We start from the raw sequence: 22,039 nt of genomic DNA, 5'->3' as shown, positions 1-22,039 counted from the left end.
GTTAATGGTCAACCAGTGACAAAGTAAAGTTTGTTCGGGGTCGGTAAATGTAACACATTGATACATTTTTTGAGCGAAATATATTTTTATATTGTTGCGATTTTACGAAGATAGAGTAGATATATACATTTGTCGTTTTATTGTAGCATAGAAATGGCTTCCAAACGTCATTTAAATGAACAGGAGCTACAAGAGGAAATGGACAATTTTTTTTCTTATATGAAACTTATTTAGAAACAGACCCAAAGCCAGATTATCTGAAAGAACAGGACGTGTCAGAGAGTGAGGAGAGCGACACAAATTCATTAGTTGACGAACAGCTTTCTACTAGTCTATTGAAAATAATAAAAGGTAAATCTAATTCACTGTTCAAAACATAACTGATAATTAAGGATAATTTTATATAATATATATATATATATATATATATATATATATATATATATATATATATATATATATATATATATATATATAAGTTAGGTATTATTGACTGACACATTATTGTAAACTAAAGTTTTATTTTGAGGTTACAGTCATCATTAGGGCAGCATAGGTAAAAGTCTTTGTTCTTTTATCAAGCTTTGGCAAAATTTATTTGCTTCTTCAGGATATGCTAAAATATGGTTATAATTATTTTATTAGTAAATACAATGAAATTAGAATTAAAAAACATTGTATAAAACTAGCACAAAAACTTACATGAGGTTAATCCATTAAATTTTGAAATTCACAAAACATTAAACTTAACTTATTTAAAGTAGGTATATTAGGGCCAGTTGTTGAATCAATAGTTAACTCTCGGATTTGTTAAACCCGAGTACTGAAGCGGTGACAATGTTGCCAGTTATTAATTACCGGCTTGGAACAAATTTTTTCATGAAAGTAATAAAAATAAATTTGTTCTGTGGTATAAACGTTGGTGTTCATATAATTATAAAAGTTAACGACTTTTGGCGTAGTGTTTACATTTTTCATGTTCGTGTTGCATTAGTGATTATTGTCTCTGGCAGCACAGCATGATTTCTAAAAATTGTTTAATATATATATATATATATATATATATATATATATATATATATATATATATATATATATATATATATTGTTTAATATATATTACCTATTTGTGGGATGAGCTATTCTATCTCTTCTGCACTTAACCAGCATAAAAACTGTTTCCTTTGGTAATCGGAATCTATTCAAAAACTCATTATCTGACCATTTATGAAAATGATTTTCTCTTACTGGAAAAACAGGATTTTTTAACAGAGGAAAAATTATATTAACAACAGCTAAGAAATCTTCATCCTCTGTAATATCTCCATCATTAAAATCAAACACACCATTATCAGCAACAATTAGCAATAGCCATAATTATTATTATAGACACGAAATTATAATAGATTATTGCTGTAAATCTTATCTAAGACTGCAAATTTAAAGCAACAAAACACAATATCTAGTGATATAACTCTGGAACTCTGGTTGTTCTGATCTGGAATTGTCTAGACAATATTTAATTTAAAACCAGAAAGTAAGGTTACAAATCTCTAGTTAACACCGTTAATCCTTCGTTTTTGGGCGATTAAGTTAATCTCTAGTTAACAGATGGTTAAGTGTTAAACTTGCATTGAACAACACTATATTAAGTTTAACTGAAGATTATTTTTAATCTGAAGATAATCTTCAATTGAACAATCGGCCCTAAATATAATTACAAAATTTTAATTCTATTTAATTTTGTAGGAATCATGATTGACAGTTATTATTATTTTAATGTTTCATTTATGTCAGAAAGACACTCGGTTTTGTTTATGACACTTTTTGTTGTTGATAAGTAGTTTTCGATTGTTGTATGGTTGCGTACAAATTGGCGCCAAATATGAATATTTAAATTTTTTGAATTTAGTCAGGAAATATAATAGAGTTTTTAAGCCCCTTATTTCAGTAACGTTAAACGTTATACGTTATTCTGCTCATGCGCATTAACAGAAAAATAACGGATTACTGTATTAGCGGATAAGGTATTCCCTTATTTAGGTAGAAATAAGGGTCACGTTATTAAGGAATTACGTATTTGTAATGTTGTCGAATACCATATATCTAAATCGTAAAAAAACGAAAAAAACTAATATGAGCTAAATGTCATATTATTTGGAATACGTAAGGACCGAGTTAGTAGAGGAATATCCCTTTTCTTAGATCGAAAATTTAATTCACCATATTTGTCTTTAAATGTTTCCAACACAAAATGTGGTCTTGATGCAAAAGGTATTACAGGATCAAAAATGTTGTGAAGAATTTAACCTCTTATCAAATTATGATCTATTCGTTCTCCGTGTTTTCGTTTTCAATATATTCTTTCATTATCACAAATACTTCAAATATAATGGGTTATTGAACTTCTTCTTCTTCTTCTTCTTTTTGGCTTTTATTATTCTGAATAATCAGCCACTACATTTGTTTTGTTAATTTTTGGGACCCTGTCGTGAGTCTGAGAATATATCTCATGCCCTATTATCAATTATCAGTGACATATAGAAATTTTTTCTACATATCTACATTTTATTTATGTTTTCTATTTTCTTATAGTTGGTTTAAAGGTTTAAATGTTAATATTGGATAGGTTATTATTAAGGTTATAATTTTATATGGTTGATCTGTAGGAATCTGAGAAGAATTTTGATAATTTTAGGGTTAATCTCGCATAGAAGCATTGGTATGTTAATTGGGGTTTTAATATTAATTTTGATCAGCTCCTGATAGACATCATAATCTTTTATTTTGTTTATTGGGCATTCCCAAAATATGTGTTCTAGTGTATCCATTTGCCCACATTCACAGTATGGGTTATCGCGAATGTTGATTTTATATAAATGTACTCCTGTCAGGCAATGACCACTCCTCATTCTAATAATGGTAGTAATATGCCGCCTATCTATGTATGGGATTGTGTCAAACCATGGTTTATTAGGAAAAAAAATTTGTATGTTGTTATACCACTTGCCTTTATATTGAAAAGAATTTAACCAATTATTTTGATGCATAGAACATATTTTATTTTTAATAATGGCATGATATCCAAGTTACTTAATCGAATTTTAGCAGGAATATTTAATTCAGCCCCAATCTTTGCCAGTTTGTCAGCTATTTCATTTTCCTTGATATCATTATGTCCAGGAATCCAACATAATCTAATATCTTTCCCATATTTATTTAAATAGTATAGTTTCTTTTTAACTTGCAAGACTCTGTAATCTTTTGTTGGTTATCGAACTGCCGTTTTATAGGTTACGTTTGTCAAATGTCAATTAACGTTAATTTGTGTTAGCGTAATTTCTGAAAGGATTCAAAAACGATTTTAGAGAGTTTTTAGGTCCTCTACTTTTTGATGTACGTTAAACGTAAAACGTTATACTTGTCATGCGCATTGAGTAGGAAATAAGGGATATCGTTTTTACTTAAAATCGTTTTTGAATCCTTTCAGAAATTAGGCTAACACAAATTAACGTTAATTGACATTTGACAAAAGTAACCTATAAAACGGCAGTTCGATAACCTATTTTATTTGAAGTATTTGTAATGAAAGAATATATTGAAAATATATTAAGACGACGAAAACACGGAGAACTAAAAGATCACAATTTAATAAAGAGGCTTAATTCTTCACAATATTTTTGATCCTGTAATACCTTTTGCATCAAGACAACATTTTGTGTTGAAAACATTTAAAGACAAATATGGTGAATTAAATTTTCGATTTAAGAAAAGGGATATTCCTCGACTAACTCGGTCGTATTGCAAATTATATGACATTTAGCTCATATGACTTTTTTTTTCGTTTTTTTACGATTTAGATATATGGCATTTGACAACATTACAAACACGTAATCCCTTAATAACGTTAACCTTATCTTTACCTAAATAAGGGAATACCTTATCCGCTAATAAAGTAATCCGTTATTTTTCTGTTAATGCGCATGAGCAGAATAACGTATAACGTTTAACGTTACTGAAATAAGGGGCTTAAAAACTCTCTTTTAAGTAAAAACGATATCGGTTATTTCCTACTAAATGCGCATGACAAGAATAACGTCTTATGTTTAACGTACATCAAAAACTAGAGGGCCTAAAAACTCTCTAATATTAGGCAATTATAGTATTAATTTTTGTAAGACAATGTAATTATAGGTATTGCTTAGGTTATCAATATCAGTTTTTTTATTAGCGGATTGATATTTATTTATGCATACCATTTTTAAGGATTCTCTTTTATTTAATTTGTTTTCACGTCTTAATATCTTAGTTTCATTGAAATTAAATAAATGATTCTTATTCATTGCATGATCTATTCTACACACGTATTTTTATTATTTCTAAAGTCACTTTCTAAAGTGTGTCCGATGTATGACTTATCACAATTTTCGCATTTTTTATTAGAGAATTTTTACCCAATTAAACTAATTAACAAATTTTTATTCAACAACCCCAGTAATAGAATGATTGACATGAATCAAACAAGAGAACCAAATCACCAAATCGTGCAATCTTAATTTACTTTCACATCATTACCTTACATACCAACATTAGGATCCAAACTAACTAAAATCTTTGCTAACTATTTTCAGATTAAAATTGTAAAGTCAAAAATTTTGATAAAACTAAAAATATTAAAACATTAGTATCATTGTATACAAAAATTAAATCATCTATTAGCATTATGGAAAGCTCGAATGTAGTTTATAGAATACCATGCGAAAATTGTGATAAGTCATACATCGGACACACATCTAGAAATCTAATAGGCAGACTAACATCACATAAAAGTGACCTTAAAAATAATAAAAATACGTGTGCATTAATTGATCATCCAATTAATAAGAATCATTCATTTAATTTCAATGAAACTAAGATATTAAGATGTGAAAACCAATTAAATAAAAGAAAATTCTTGAAAATGGTATGCATAAATAAATATCAATGCGTTAATAAAAAACCTGATATTGATAAACTAAGCGTCTTACGAAAATTAATACTATAATAACATAATTTTTTTCTTGTAGATTGTTCATTTTAATTTTTAAATATTTTTTATTAACCATAACTTCTTTTCTGCTAATCTTCATTTTATGTCAAATGACCAATATTGTCAATATTTGATTCAAAGCTTTCTGTCTTGGCATGAAGATTTGAACACTGATGTTTTCAAACATATTCAACTCCGGATTCCATTTTTATGAGCCTATTTAAGTTATTCCGTTTCAAAATTAATTTTATATATCAAATATAGTTTTATAACCATTTGTTAAAACTCAAATAGAGTTTAAATGTGTTAGGATTTTATTACAATGGCATATAAGGTTGTAATAAACTAAAATAAGTATTGTCTTAGCTACAACATAACGCTTTGCGTGCTTATAGCATTAAAATGTATGATATAATCGATCATAATAAAAAGAACAAAATTACACCCTATTATCGTTCTGTTCACGTTCAATATACATGTGTTTTATAATGGTAGACAATCGCTTGCATACAAAATGAATAATTATGAAATAAATATAAATAACTAGTATGCCAGTGTTTTCATGCACCATTTAAAATTAATATTAAAGATAACTCTTTTATTTTATACAATCTTCTATTAGATATTCTACTAAAATGGATTTAAAGAATATTTACACAGACCATTTAATTATGTCATAACTGAAAAATAGACAAAATTGCTCGACGGCTTACGTTGTTTTCTATGGGCATATATTTGTCCAATGCTTTAAATTAAAAAAAAAGAAGTATCTAGCATAAGTTATGCCAAAATTTTGTTTATTTATCTATTATATTTTTTTTTTCGTAATAAGTGATAACTTTAATGTGCACAGATTCAATTAAAATAATTTTTTTATCATCATATCACCTGTGTGGGATGCGGGCCATTTAAAAAGAAAACCCTCACAGGATCTCCTACCTGTCGTGAAAGGCGACTAACAGAAGCAGATGACCGCTCTCCTTACCCAACAGTCTTATCATTATCCAATTATTTATCCTAGAAATCATCTCACCCATACTCAGAGTATTGGCAGAGTCCCTTTGGCCATGTTTAAGTGGAAGGGTTTCATTTTGCGGGTGGGCTTTGTATGAGATATATATGCCACGCACAAACTGCGTAACTTGTAAGTCTCTCCACTCACAAACTCCTAAATATCCAACCCACTCACAGAAGAGGGCGAGTCATTCACCAAATGATTGCCGGTATAAGTAATCTCCCACTTACTGACTAACGCATTTCGGGCGGATGAGTTGGTAAGTAGTAGGGTAACCTTTTGTCCAGGGATTGAGAAATCGACCCCGAAGGCAGATGAGCCAGAAGTTTGGTCAACAGCTTAAGGATGGAGAAGGCAACGAAGAACAAGTGCATTAATGACTCATAGAGTATCCCTTGGAAAGTCACCATGGAATTGACATTACAATTGCAATCGTGGAAAGTGGTGGCCAATATTCGGTAGGAGAGAAGAAACATATTTATATCACGCGGCCTCTCAGGTTCTAAGCATATGAAAACCTCCTGAAGAAATCCAATAAATAAGAAAATCTAATTTGAGAATTTGCACATGGAATGTTAAAAAAGGAATGTTATAAAAGTATTTACGACTGGAAACTTGACAACGCAATTCAGGAAATAAAAAGAATGGAAATAGATCTACTGAAATTAAGGAACTTGTTAAAATAATGGTAGTATATAATATCTTTATTTTAAAAGACTCTATCTTTTAAAACCGATATATTTTTAATCTATGTTCCGACTCCAAACAGGAAATATAACGATATCGAAGTCAAAAAGCTATATGACCGAATCCTCGACTTCTTACGGAAGCTTAATAAACACGAAATTTTATATATTATAGACGAATTCAATGCAAAAAATGGGAAAGGGAGACGAGGTGAAACTGGAGATCCTTATGTTCTTGGACAACCTAACGATGGAGGGCAGAGGTTATATTGATAATGTTAAGAAAACTACAAAGTGATTATAACACCTGGTATAAACTATCCAAGCGACGATTATGTACTTAGAAATTTGATGATGGCAGCAACCCTGAGTCTTCAAGAAATAAAATATACTATATAGTTGTAAGTAAGCGCTTCTGAAATGCCGTCAAAAAACTCACTACATTTTCAGGAGCAGATATTGTAACGTAAGCAAACTATTTACTTATGTACACAAATAATCTAGGCCCTTTTGCTTGTGTCTGAACAGTTTGGGTGTGGTTCTTTCAAAAATTATATACAAGCTGTTTGTATTATCTTTAAAATTAAAATGAATTGGGCATCATCCTTAAATAGTTGACCCTCGTAAGGAAACGAGTTCAGGCAAAAAAATAAAATGAAAAATTTAAAACAAAGCTAAGCTTTATTATTTTGTAACGAACAAAAACTTAACAAAAGATTCTATGAGAATTAGGTCATCCAGGAAAAAAAATTAAACAATCTTGGTTAGGGAATAAATTACAAATGAGAAGTGCATATACGAAACTAAAATTAAAATCATATCGTAAGAAAACAAACATTTTATATCTTGGCATTAGATTATGAATGAGAAATACTTATATGAAAATAAATTATACTTTATCTTAAATTTTGAAATTCGTTTACATAAAAAATTCTATTATATAGAAGAAAGAAAGTAAAAGATTAATAATTAATTACATCACTGTTATTTAGTTCATAGATAATCTTCACCGTTCAATAGAAAAATATAAAATTGGTACAACCTGAATTATCCAAATGCTTGTGTGGCTTGTAGAAAGGATATAATTTTTACCAACTAGGTACTCAGGCTGGGATTTCGGAATGTTGAATCCATTGGAAGCAGAAACATATATCCACCATAAAAATATATAGAATTGGGGTGGCAAAGCAAACGGGATATTCCACAAAAGGCACTTATTCCAAACAACGGTAATTCTTCGAATTATTGAGGGTGCCATGTAAAGACAGCCAACTATACATTCTGGTTTAGAACACATACCATAAATCCATAGCTAATTAGAAAACCTCGGATAACAAACATAGTTCTGGCAACTATTCGTGCTCCCGGTAAGGGTCTAAAATAAATATGTATTTAAAATATAAGAGAGAAAAGGTATTTCTCATTTCTCGGCTTACCTCGTCAAGAGACCACTCAAACAAAAGTTGGAGCTATTAGGAACTGCAATTGGATCCTTGAGGAAATTAAGATGCACTCGGCGGATATATGGCGTGAGCCACAATAATTTGAATATTTACAAGGAATTATAATAACAATTATTTTTTTAAACTTTGAAAAAGAATTTAAAACTTTTGAAACAGGTACAATATTGTAATATATCATCAACCCCTTGCGGCAGATACTAAGCTAAGGATAAAACGAATCCAGCGACAAAGCCTTAAAACCAATGTACTTAATCATAAAAATAACATTAAATAAGCATTTAATAATAGAATGAAGAACATCGGAGAACAACTGGAAGATGCAGAGGCATAATGGAATGAGTTTAAAAACCAAGTTAAAGAAATATGCACAAACAATTATTATAACAATGAAGGTAATTTTCATCACAGTCAATTGTGGCTTAACAAATAAACAGGAAAATATATGGATATCTACGTATATAGCAGAGGTACATAAGGACGAAAAAAATAGTAGAAAAAAACTGGTCTGTTGTGTGTCAAAAAATTCTTAATTAAAGTGAAAATTAGGATGCTAAGTGTTGACAGTTAAAAAAAAACAGTATAGGAGAAAGATTGTGTAAAAGCCAAACATGGAGTAAACAAAGATGCAAAAGAAGTAAGGTTAGCTGACGAAATCTAGAAAGATGAAAAGAAATCTCGAATTAAAATCAGTGGACATCGATCATTTTAATCCGTTACAGTAGTATTACAAATAAAACCTCAAACACAATATTGCAATTTGATATATTTGGGTGGATTATATTTACTGCCTTTATTCTATTTGCGGCTCGTTGGATGGCGCTCAAATACTAGTTCTCTTATTCAGTTAATTGCTTCTCAAAGAACAAATAGAGCTATGCAGCACAACGTGCATCGAAATGTTCTCTGAATTTATTTGTAATTGGATAACCGTAAGGCTCAATTTAACAAAATAATTCAATTAAAGTTCTTTATATAATCCTCAAGATAATACAGAAGAGAAACTTTTCCTTAAACAATTTAGAAACAAATCCCGGCTTTACTAAATTTGCTATAGAAATGTATTTAAATTATAGTTTATGAAGAAAACTTAAGATGATTATATCAAATTAAAACAAAATACATTAAGGTTTAATATACAGGGTGGTCCTTAAGTAATTATACAAAAAGGAACAGTAGATTCTACACTTTTAAATATGTATTATGATTTAAGCCAAATTGCTTTTATAAAATATTGATATTAAGAAAGATATTACCAGCAGATTTGCAAATTATATCCAAAACATGCAAAATATTGAACACCTTTTCGTCATAGATAGAATATTATTTACAAAAGAAGCTACAATTACAGGCCATGGCGTTTTTAATTTAAGGAACAATTATTTTTGGAATATCCTCATGTTAAGAGAAAAAGTCATTTTCAGCATGAATTTCAAATAAACGTATGGTGTGAAATAATTGGTAATCATTTTTTAGGGCCATGCGAGTTATCTCGTAATTTGAATGGTGAGAATTATTTACATTTTTTACAAAATGATTTTATTGATTTGTTGAAAGAATTGCCATTAAACTTAAGGCAAAATATCTAGTTTATGCAAGATAGTGCACCACCATATTATACGAGGACAGTGAGAACATTCTTAAATACCAATTTTCATTAACGTTGGATTGGTCGTGTTAGTCATTTTCCGTGGCCATCACGTAGCCCAGAATTTAATCCGCTCGATTTTGGTGTATGGGACGCATTGAAACAACGTGTCTATAAGAATCCCATAAACATTCGCAACCAAATTTGGGAAGAAATAAGTACTACAGCAGTTTCTTTTGAACCAATGATGCTATTTAATATGAGACGATCTTTTATGGAACGTATTGATAAATGCATCGAAGAAAACTTTTTCTAACTTTTTCTTAATTTACTTTGTAAATAAAATGTTTTGATAATGACCAATTTAATATAAAACGTAAAATGTTTGATGTGAAATCCTATTATCCTATTATTTTGTCAAATCCTATTAATAAATTATTCTACTGATATATTTATTTTCTTTAATATTTCGTTAAGTATTAATTTGGTTAAAAGTATTTTATACCAAAATTCAAAAGTATTGATGCTATTGTCTATTGTTTCTTCGTTGCCTGGAGTAATTGCGGTCAATAAGAATTATGCAGCTGATTTTTAAAATGCGATTATCTCCAAAAATGTTGAGTTTTAAAGTTATTAACAAGTATACCTTTTTTTTGGTAAAATAATGTATCTTTAATATTTTTTGACACAAATAGCGCTATTTTAAAGAGCAAAGAAGTTAAGCGGAAATATACGCCTCATATTTGACATATGTGGTGGCCCCTATCATACACAAAAGCATTTAGTTGTAAATTTTTATTCATAAATATTTACAAACATGAAAGGTATAGCGAAAAATAAAATTTGAAATTTCCACTATAACACCCTGTATCTTTCTTAATGGCAACATTTTATAAAAGCCAGTTGGCTTAAATCGTAATATTTTAGGTCTCGAAAGATTTTTTATGTCTGATATTTGCAAAATAATTTTCTTGTAAGCTTACATTTTGAAAGTATCCATTTTTTTTTTATTGGCAATTATTAACTTTCCTGTCTCAGAAGCATATGTTAGAGTAGCAAACACTAATGTATTTAATATTGTTAGTTTATTTTGTTGGATTCATACTAAGCTTTATATACGAGTTGGTGTTATAGTTGCCTTACTTGCTATTGCAAATTTGTATTTGATTTATGATTTAGCGTCCTTTGTTGGTGATTAGGTATCCTAGTTAGTTAAATCTACAGACCTCCAAAATCAGTCATATTTCGGATAAAGGACGGATTACAGTCTTTTATCATGATTAAGATTTTTTTTTTCAGCGAAGGACCATATTCATTGTTTATCGTATCCACTTTTTTCGTTATTTTTTATCAGTTTCTCTGTAAAGCTGGCTAAGATAAATGTATTATTCGCGTATCTAAGGTTTATGATTTTTTTGTCATTTGTCGGTATTCCTCCTATAAATCCTTTCGAGACCTTTCTGGTGATATATTCTCCATATATATTAAATAATATGGGTGTTATAAAACTGCCCTGACGTATACCGAATTTTAGTCTAAATGGTTTAGAATGAACATTGTTAACATTGACTATTCCGAAATAGTTTTCCTTTAGGTTTTTAGAAAGAAGAATTAGATAGTTTGGAACCCCCATATTTTCGAAGATCAACTACAGCATAGACCATTTTACGCAGCGATAATATTAATATTAACAACAACATTTATTCCAAAACATTAACAAGTGAGTCAAATAACAACAAAAACTCAAGAAATTCAAGTATCTGAACAACGAGTTGCAGATCAATACCGGGTAAATATAAGAAACAATCTTATCCCAGAGACTAGATGCAATATTATCACAAGCGAAGTCAAACGGGAGATTAACGACCAAGAGGTAAATGAATATCAAGTCCCTAATGCAGTAAATAAGCAGAATTTCTGAGCTTGCCATACAAGAAACAACTCAACCTGATAATACACACAGGACAACAACGAGTTACAAGATATCCTGCTAAGCGAAACGGCACGTGCTATACAAGAGTTTATTGGAACAAACCCACTTAGCAGATCAACCCTACCATAAGAAAAGATAAATTCAGAAGTTTTGGGGAAATCAACTTTTCGCACCAACTGCTCTTAACACCAATGCTGGATGGATAGAAGATACAACGCACAACTTTCAATACAAAGAATGCACTAAAGGTTCCATGGGCTGTAAGGAACAACTTATTATCGACTCAGTCATTTCTAACTAGGCGAGCACCAAAAAAAGGAATCCACTCGGTCATTTCTAACTAGGCGAACACCAAAAAAAGGAACATTTTTACAGCTTTCTTTGATTACAAGAAGGCCTTTGATTCAATACCGCACGAATGACTTATAGATATAATAAAAATGTATAAAGTCTTTAATAATATAGTGACCTTTTTACAGCATATAACGAAGTGAAAAACTAAAAAAAATTCACCTTTAAATACCTGGTGAAATCAATATTGAAACTTAAGATATCTTAATTAACCGAAGCCTTTTCCAGGGTGTTAAGTCCACTTTGATTCTGTCTAGCGATTAACCCACTATCTCAGCTACTGAACTGAACTGACTCAGTTTTAGCATCAAGAATGACAATACTGTTGTGAAAGGTTTAGGCCTGAGGTTTCGATAAGCAAGATGGCCAAACCTTCGAGGTAATGGATGAAAATGATATGTATAAATATTTTGGAGTAAAGCAAGTGCAAAAAATTTAATATAAACAAATAAAAACCGAACTAACTTCGGAGTTTGTGCGAAGAGTAAGACAGCTAAATCGGTCATATGTTAATAGTACCAATCTGTTTAAAGCATTAAACACGTAAGCCTATTCCGCGCTTAGCTACGCATTTGGATTTCCAAAGTGGTCCCTATAACCAGGTTATTCCTACTAAAAACCACCTGAAATATATTATCAAAGACTCTTAGGTCAAACACGAAAAATTCCGATAAGAATGTTAAGCCCAAGAAACCATCCAACATCTTAGGTGCTGCCAAGCGTTTGCCAGAACTGATTAAGAAAAAACGCCATGACTCAGTAGGAGAGTTTTCACCAGAAACAAGCTATCAAACTGGGATTTGTATAAACCAACCATCTCCCTTATTATCAATATATCCCTGACGCAATACTTAAAAACGAAAACTATTAACTTTTTTCTTCTTCAAGTGCTATCTCCGCGGCGGAGGTCGGCAATCATCATAGCTATTCGGACTTTTGAGACGGCTGCTCTGAATAGTTCATTCGATGTACATCCGTACCACTCTCTCAGGTTGCGCAGCCATGACAATCTACGCCTCCCTATGCTTCTCTTTCCTTGGATCTTTTCCTGCATAATCAGTTGGAGCAAGGTTTATTTCTCTCCACGTATAATATGTCCGAGATATTCAAATTTTCTTGTTTTAATTATATCTTCTATAAATTAAATTTACTAGTATTAAGTACAATGAATAAATCGCCAAGTAGAGAGATCTGGAAATAGAAACAAGAAGACAATGGAGAGTAAAATGTACTGTTATTCTCTCTACTACTGGAGTTATTCCGAAGAGCCTCCTTGAGAACATAAAATAGCTGTATCTTAATGAACATTTTTATAAGACCATACAAAAAGCAGTACTGCTCTTAACATCTAGGGAGATGTTGAGAGCAGTACTGAAATTTTTTGACAGATACTCCGACATACCAAGTGTTACGTAAAAATATGAGTCATAGTTTTAACCTGTAACATGTTTATATTCTAATATGTTTTAGAATTTACGAGAGACTCCGATTTACCTGAGCGACCTTCCAGAACCGATGCGAGGGAAATCCAGTTTGCCTTTACCGTTTCGCCATCGAAGGTTTTAGAGTTTTCGAGATAACGGCTTTGGTATATAATAACGGAACTTTATTTGGAAGGGACAGTTAATTCTCAAGACCCGCGCTCGCGAATTTGTTACGTACGGATATAATAAATTATTGTCAGGTAAGTTAATATAAATAAAGAAATAAATTAAATCCGTAAGTGTTATAAATATTGAACCTTTTAATAAATTCACAACAAATGGTGTCAGAACAGTGGAATACTTAGATAAATTGCGAAAATAAATTACAAGTGAATATAAAATAAATTGTGAAAATGGCTACGATTTATGAGCTGACAGTGACTAATTTAAGAAGACATCTTGAAGACAGAGAATTAGCTTCTACCGGAAAAAAGGCTGAGTTAGTCCAACGACTAAAGAACGCTTTGCTAGAAGAAGGACTAGATCCAGAGACTTATATATTTGAAGATGCTGTCCTCTCGTCGATTTCGAAAGTTTCTGGTGATGTAGCCAAAATTTCTGGTGACATCGCATCATTAGAGAACAAAGTTTCCGGCGACATCGCTTCTTTGGAAGACAAAGTTTCTAACGAGATTTCTTCGCTGGAAAGCAAAGTCTCTGCTAATATCTCTTTGGAAATCTCTAAAGTAACTTCTGAGATGTCTGCCCTCGACGATAGAATATCTTCGTTAAAAAACCAAGTTGCTGCCGATATGTCAGCCTTCGAAGAAAAGATTAAAGAGATGGAAAGGAAGATGGAGGAAACAGGGACAGCAGAGAGAGGAAACAATCCAATTACAGTGGAGATAAAAGAAGACCAGACGAAATTTAAGTTGGAGACACGGCCGAAATTTGAAGGAAGTGGAGGTTCTATTCACGTTAAAGTCCCAACTTTCGACGGAAAATCATCATGGAACAACTACATGAAACAGTTCGAATCAGCCGCAAGAGCAAATGGATGGTCTGAAAAAGAAAAGGCTGTAAACCTGACTATCGCTCTTCGAGGAGATGCCTTAGATGTGCTTCAGACCATAGCCGTAGAGGAGACGGATGATTTCGAACAACTGAAGAAGAGGTTAAATATGCGATATGGCCACGAACATTTGGAGCATGTATATCAGTCGCAGCTTAAAAATCGTAGACAGAAGAAAGATGAGGTTCTTCGAGAATATGAGGTAGATATTGCCAGATTAGTACGATATGCTTATCCAACAGCTCCCGAAGACATGATGGAAAAATTGGCCGTTCAAACGTTTATTGATGGTCTTCGTGATCATGAAATGCAGAGAACACTACGATTAGCTCGTCACAAGACGCTGGTTGATGTCTTATCCGCCGCCCTCGAATACGAGTCAGCTACGCAGGCCTCTGGCGGGTACAGTAAAGTTAGGACTGTAAAAGAGGAAGGAGATGAAGATAAACTTGACCAGCTCTTTAATTTGATAAAAAGCATGACATGCAAGAAAACGAAGACCATAAAATCAAGAAACTCACCATCGGAAAAACCAGAACGAGTCGGCTTTAGGGGAGCAGCTTCGACCCGGAACTTTTCCAAAGACCCTCTTATACTAATAGCTTCTTTGAAATGTCGTGAAGATAGTGTATATGTAGATGGAGAAATAAATGGTAAAAGACATACGTTGTTGGTGGATACCGGAGCGACCAGAACCATTATACGCCCGACAGTTATAAACAGCCGAAAGAAACTGTTACCAACGAGGTTGCGACTTCGGACCGCTACAGGTGAAAATGCTAACATTCATGGAGAAATCCAGGTACAATTGGGAATTAGAGCAGAAAAGTTTGTCCATACTGTTATAGTTGCTGACATCGAAGAGGATGTTATATTAGGAATGGACGTATTGAATATGCATGGATTCCAATTGGATTTTAAGAATAAGGTAATCAAAGTTGGCAACGAGGAAGTATTTCTCCATCCACATAATGACAACACTGTGCAAGCAGCCATTAAAGAAGATACAGTCGTGCCTGCGAGAAGTGAAACGATCATAGTAGCGCGGCTACAGGGAATTGTGGACGAAGGGAGACCTGTTATGATGGAGCCTTGGAACCACGACGATGAGGTTGGCCGTGGAATCATAATTGGAAAGGAATTGGTGACTTTGGCTAAGGAAATTCCTGTGAGGCTTATCAATGTCAATGACTACCCAGTGACCATAAAGAAAGAGACAAAAGTAGGAACTTGTGTACCTGTGACATCCATAATCCGTCAGGCGACAACATCTGATAATTCCAACGACAAATTCGACCAAATAGTTGCAGTTGCAGGACAGTCTCTAAATCAGATGGAGAAAAGGAAATTAAGTGAATTTCTGCGGCAGTATCGTGATATTTTCGTACCGAAAGGAGGAAAGACGGGAAGAACTACCGTTGTTAAGCATAAAATTGATACTGGTAATGCTAAGCCAATTCGTCAAACAGCTCGACGATTACCACAGGCGAAGAGAGAGGAAGCTGAAACGATTGTTCAGGAAATGAAGAAAGACGGGGTGATAGAACCTTCTACGAGCCCATGGGTCTCTCCGGTGGTCCTGGTTAAGAAGAAAGACGGAACGACGAGGTTCTGTGTGGATTACCGTTTGCTGAACAACGTTACCAAGAAAGATAGTTATCCTCTGCCTCGGATCGATGACACATTGGACACATTGGCTGGAAGTAAATTGTTTTCTACTTTAGATTTGAAGTCTGGATACTGGCAGGTAGAAATGGACCCAGTCGATAAAGAAAAGACAGCCTTCACCACAGGATCTGGATTGTGGCAATTCAACGTTATGCCATTTGGACTTTGTAATGCTCCTGCGACATTTGAGAGGCTTATGGAAAATGTGTTGAGAGGGTTATCTTGGAAAACATGCCTGGTTTATTTAGATGACATAACCGTCTTGGGGGAGACATTCGAAGATCATTTGAGGAATTTAGAAAACGTTTTTAATCGACTTAAAGCTGCCCAATTGATGCTAAACCCCAAGAAGTGCCAGCTATTTCAAGGTAAAGTCAATTATCTGGGTCATATAGTCAGTAAAGAAGGAGTGGCCGTGGATAAGGGAAAAATCGATTCCATTAAGGAATAGCCAAAACCAACTGACAAACATCAAGTGAGAAGTTTTCTTGGACTATGTACTTACTACCGGAGGTTTATTAAGAAGTTTGCAGATATCGCTAAGCCATTAACGCGACTTACAGAGGAAGCAAGAGAATACCGCTGGGATATAGACTGCCAAAATGCCTTTGAAACGTTGAAAAAGCATTTAATAACAGCACCAATTTTGGGGTATCCACTGCCAGAAGGAGAGTTCATCTTAGATACAGATGCAAGTAATGTGGGAATTGGAGGAGTGCTGTCTCAGATTCAAGGAGGACAGGAACGAGTCCTCGGATATTTTAGTAAAGTTCTTTCAAAATCTGAGCGGAATTATTGCGTCACGAGAAGAGAACTTCTAGCAGTAGTTAAATCAGTAGAGCACTTCTATCAATACCTCTATGGCAGAAAGTTTCTAATCCGAACCGACCATGCCGCCCTTAAGTGGTTGATGCAGTTTAAGAATCCAGAGGGTCAGATAGCCAGGTGGATCGAACGACTCCAAGAATACGATTTTAAGATTGAGCACCGGGCCGGAGTTAGCCACAGAAACGCTGATTCTCTTTCCAGAAGGCCATGCCCAGCAGAGTGTTCCCACTGCAACAAAACGGAATCCAAGGAAGCAGCAGTGCTAAGAACGACGATTGTCAACGACGACTGGACGCCTACTAAGATAAGGGAAGAACAAGAGAGAGATCCGGTCATACAGAAAATCCGAAAATGGAAAGAGGTAAGCCGTCGACCACCTTGGCAGGAAATATCAAACCTATGCTCAGTAGTTAAGACATACTGGGCCCAGTGGGACTCATTTATCATCGAAGATGGCTTGCTTAAACGAGTCCTGGAAAATGATGACGGTTCAGAGAAGAGAAGACAGTTGGTGATCCCAAAGAGCAGAATAGCCGAAGTACTTCGTCAGTTACACGACAGTCCATCGGGAGGGCATTTTGGTGTAAGGAAAACCCTTCAGCGAATTCGGGAACGGTTTTATTGGATGAACAGTTCCGACGATGTAAAAGACTGGTGTAAGAAATGTACTATTTGTGCCACGAGTAACGGGCCTTACCGAAAAAGGAGAGCTCCTATGAGACAATATAATGTTGGAAGCCCGTTTGAAAGAATAGCTTTGGACATCGCTGGGCCATTTCCAGAAAGTGAAAATGGAGGCAAGTACATGCTGGTAGTAATGGATTACTTCACTAAGTGGGTCGAGATTTACGCACTTCCAGACCAGAAGGCCGCCACCGTTGCAGATAAGTTGATCCAAGAATATATCAGCCGATTTGGAGTGCCTTTGGAGATCCATAGTGACCAAGGCAGGAACTTCGAAAGCGATCTATTCCAAGGAATATGTGATAGACTAGGCATGAAGAAAACAAGAACTACCGCGTATCATCCGCAATCGGATGGTATGGTAGAACGAATGAATAGGACAGTTGGCAAGTATTTGACAAAGATGGTGTCCGATCATCAGCGAGACTGGGACCAATACCTTCCGTTCTTCACGATGGCCTACAGATCTGCTGTTAACGAATCAACAGGCCAGACACCAGCCAAAGTCCTATTCGGACGCGAAATGCGACTACCTTGTGATCTCGAGTTTGGATGTCGACCTGGAGAAGATGTAGCAGGTGAAGATTATGTGATCGAATTACGAAGAAGAATGGACGATGTACATGAATTGGTCCGTTCCCACCTTCAGATCGCTAGCGACCGAATGAAGAAACGGTACGATACACAAGCCGAAAAGGGTTGCTTTAAGAAGAACGACAAGGTCTGGCTCTATAACCCCAAGAAGCGAAAAGGTTGTTCTCCCAAATTGCAGCAGTTTTGGGAAGGCCCATACCTAATTATGGAGAAGATCAACGATGTCATCTACCGAATAAGCAAGATTCCGAGGGGAAAGCCGATGATAGTACACCATAACCGGCTGGCGTCTTTTGAAGGTGACCACGACGTAGATGAAGAAGTGGAGGTAAACCAAGTCCAAGACGTGTCTGACCTCACGTTTGAGGAATTCATGGGTGCCTATGGAGGTACCGGTAAAGCAAGACATGGTGTTACCACTGAAGAAAAGCAAGATCTACTCGCGCTCCCCGATGACTACTCGCTGGCCCTTACCATCCCGGCCAGTATCAAAGACGCACCAGGGTTGGCATCCGTCTTTCGAAGGAAGTTTGGTCGAGTTGCAGAACTTCAATGCCAGGTGCCAGCTCCCGGTAAAACCTTGAAACTCCAAGATGCATCACGTTACCTTTTCTACCTGGTAACAAAAGACACTGCCCGTGACCAACCTACCTACCGAGATGTATGGGAAGCCTTACTTCAATTGAGAGAGCACGTACTAGAGTCCGACGTGCAAAAGTTAGCCATGTCAAAGTTGGAGTGCCGCCAATTAGATTGGAGGGTTATCCGAAATATGGTGGAGGAGATCTTCAAAGACACCGAAGTCCAGGTGTTAGTCTGTTGCAATCCGCTAAGTACCTTGTGCGGAGAGAAAACCGTCCCTTGTCATTTTTATACAACTGGAAGTTGTAAAAGAGGGTCCAGTTGCCGATACCAGCATACCGTTCCAGTTCTAGTCCCGACAAGGTTCCAGGAGGAACCATCTTTTGAGAGGGGGGCAATGTTACGTAAAAATATGAGTCATAGTTTTAACCTGTAACATGTTTATATTCTAATATGTTTTAGAATTTACGAGAGACTCCGATTTACCTGAGCGACCTTCCAGAACCGATGCGAGGGAAATCCAGTTTGCCTTTACCGTTTCGCCATCGAAGGTTTTAGAGTTTTCGAGATAACGGCACTGGTATATAATAACGGAACTTTATTTGGAAGGGACAGTTAATTCTCAAGACCCGCGCTCGCGAATTTGTTACGTACGGATATAATAAATTATTGTCAGATAAGTTAATATAAATAAAGAAATAAATTAAATCCGTAAGTGTTATAAATATTGAACCTTTTAATAAATTCACAACACAAGTCACGTAGGTCCTACTGATAACATGGAAAGAGTCCCACCAGAGCTTAATCTTTTTGATACCGTAATATGGGTAGGGTGAATTTTCCCCTCAGAGGGACTGTGACTGTAAATTTGCTCTCTTGTTCATTTTTCGGACTGTGAAATACTGTCCTCTTGGGTAAACTGAGAAAAACTACATCAATACCAAGCTTACATTAACATGGAATTTATAAAATCTGGAAAATCACTCTACAGTAATAATAAATCACAAATTTAAATAGCACACAACATCAGAGCAGAATTTTTAACCTTCTGGCGTCTGTCTATGTCAGTCACTCCTCTTCTCTTCAATATCTTCCCGATTACTTCATTTCATGTCTGTCTCGGCCTGCACCCTTTTATTGCTTTTTAATTTTCCACAATTTCTATACTATGTTCTTCTCTTATTTCTTCTATCTGCATAACTTTTATTTTATTAATATTTATCTTCATTCCATTTTCAGTGAGTACTTTTTTCCATATTTCCAAATTATTCTGAAGTTCTTTTTCAGTTTTTGCTATTAGCACCAAATCTTCAGCAAATCCAAATCGTCAGCAAATACTACTTCGGAGATGTCTACTCTTTGCAGATTTTTAAACCATACACTCAGTTTTTTACTTCTTGTTGTGCATGTATTAATAATTTTGTCCATTAATATTATAAATAGAGTTGGGCGAAACGCTCCTCGCTGACTTCAGCCTCCATTTATTGTAAACATATCTGATGTTTTATTATTACTAAGTACGGCATTGTTGCTCTCATTATATATTTTTTGTATCATTCTTAGTAAATTGTTGTCCATTCCTTTTTATTTTAATATTTTTTATAGTTTCTGGCTTGGTACTTTATCGAAGCCTTTTTCTATGGCAAAAAATTTTACGTAGGTACATTTTTTTTCTCTGACATTTTTTTCTCGCTTTTTGTGTTATCTGTTTTAAAGTTCATATATATGATCCTGTATACTCCTACAACTTAGTGCTTCGCCTAATGTGTGTTCTGTCATTGTTCTTAATCGTTTGTTTATTATTTTTTCTAAGAGTTTCATATATGTACATAGCAACGTCAATCCTGTGTAGTTATTACATTCTCTCCTATCTCTTTCCTTTTTTGTACATGGGTACTATTAGTGACACTTTCCAATTTTCCGGTATATCTTTATTTTTCATATTTTATTCATTATTTTTAGTAATGTTTTTTCTCCAGTTTTACCCATGTTTTTTATAATTTCTGTTTAATGAATAATTCTACTCCAGAAACTTTTCCATACTTCAACGTTTTTATTGCATATTTTAGTTCTTCCTTATTTATTGGGTTTGTTGAGTTATTTTCAATATATTATTTTGTTTTATTAATGTCGTCTTGGTTTATACCCGTTAGCAGTTCTTTGGAGTGTTGTTTTCATTCTTTTAACTTTTCTTTTGTTTCTGTTATTAATTCACCATTTTTATTTTTAATGCTGTACATTTTATGTTTTCTTTTTGTGTTTTTATCATCTTTAGGGTTCTGTCGAATAGCTTCTGGTTACTTTTGCTATCTTCTTTCATTTTCCCTCCACACTTGTCCCTTTTTTTTTCATTTTTATATTTATTGTACTTCTCATTTGTTTTGTCTTTCTGATATTGTTTCCATGAATTTTTTTCTTCACTTTTAAGAGCAGGAGTTATCATAAAAGTGCTGAAAAAACTAATGTTACCTATGAACAAAGTTGTGTATAATATACTTTTATGTACAGTTAGTTTATCTCTATTAACAGTGGGTCACAGCCTAAAAAATGCAGTCGCTACTCAATGGGACTAGCTTATGTCAGTGGCTCAATATTTATTACAAAAAAATTACATACTGAAATTAAATTACTATAAGCCGTCTACAACAGCATAAAGCTATTTTTGGGTTTCAAATATGCCAGACTTAAATATAAATAAATGTTTAATTATTTTATATATGATTTTGATAGCTAAAATGATGCCGATAAGATGGAGCATTACACAACTTATCAATTTGAAATTTGCGAAGTAGGTATTGCACTAAAATCATATTGCAGTTCAATTTATGTTTTATTTGACATTTAGGTATTTAATTGGCAAATAACAAAATTATTTAAGAATGGGTTGCCAAACTACGATTAGTGAAAGAAATTGAGTTATTAATCACCATAGAGATGGATATAGTCAAAGCGACATATCCAAAATGGTAAATAAATGTTCATCAACAGTTCAGCACGTCATTGTTGAACATTATCGAAATAAAAGTAGAGTTGACAATAAATCAAGGTTAGCTCAAAATTAGATTTTTACCGAACGTAAAGAAAGATGAATTGTCAGAGAAATAGCACATAATCCTCAAAAAAGT

At 33.8% G+C, this 22,039-nt stretch overlaps 1 long non-coding RNA gene across 5 annotated transcripts in view; it reads left to right on the top strand.

Annotated features, from left to right (window-relative positions):
* The window catches only part of LOC140435618 (uncharacterized), a 152,346-nt gene that overhangs the window by 12,460 nt on the left and 117,847 nt on the right, over nt 1-22,039 (top strand). For all 5 annotated transcript variants that reach the window (XR_011950194.1, XR_011950195.1, XR_011950193.1 and 2 more), the window contains exon 2: nt 147-351. This is a non-coding gene — a long non-coding RNA (uncharacterized lncRNA). The remainder of the gene's footprint in view (nt 1-146; nt 352-22,039) is intronic.

This window comes from Diabrotica undecimpunctata, chromosome 3 (genome assembly GCF_040954645.1).
Source record: "Diabrotica undecimpunctata isolate CICGRU chromosome 3, icDiaUnde3, whole genome shotgun sequence".
Classification (NCBI taxonomy): Eukaryota; Metazoa; Arthropoda; class Insecta; order Coleoptera; family Chrysomelidae; genus Diabrotica; species Diabrotica undecimpunctata.
The sequence above is the reverse complement of the archived record's forward strand: the minus strand, read 5'-3'. Positions and strand labels throughout refer to the sequence as shown.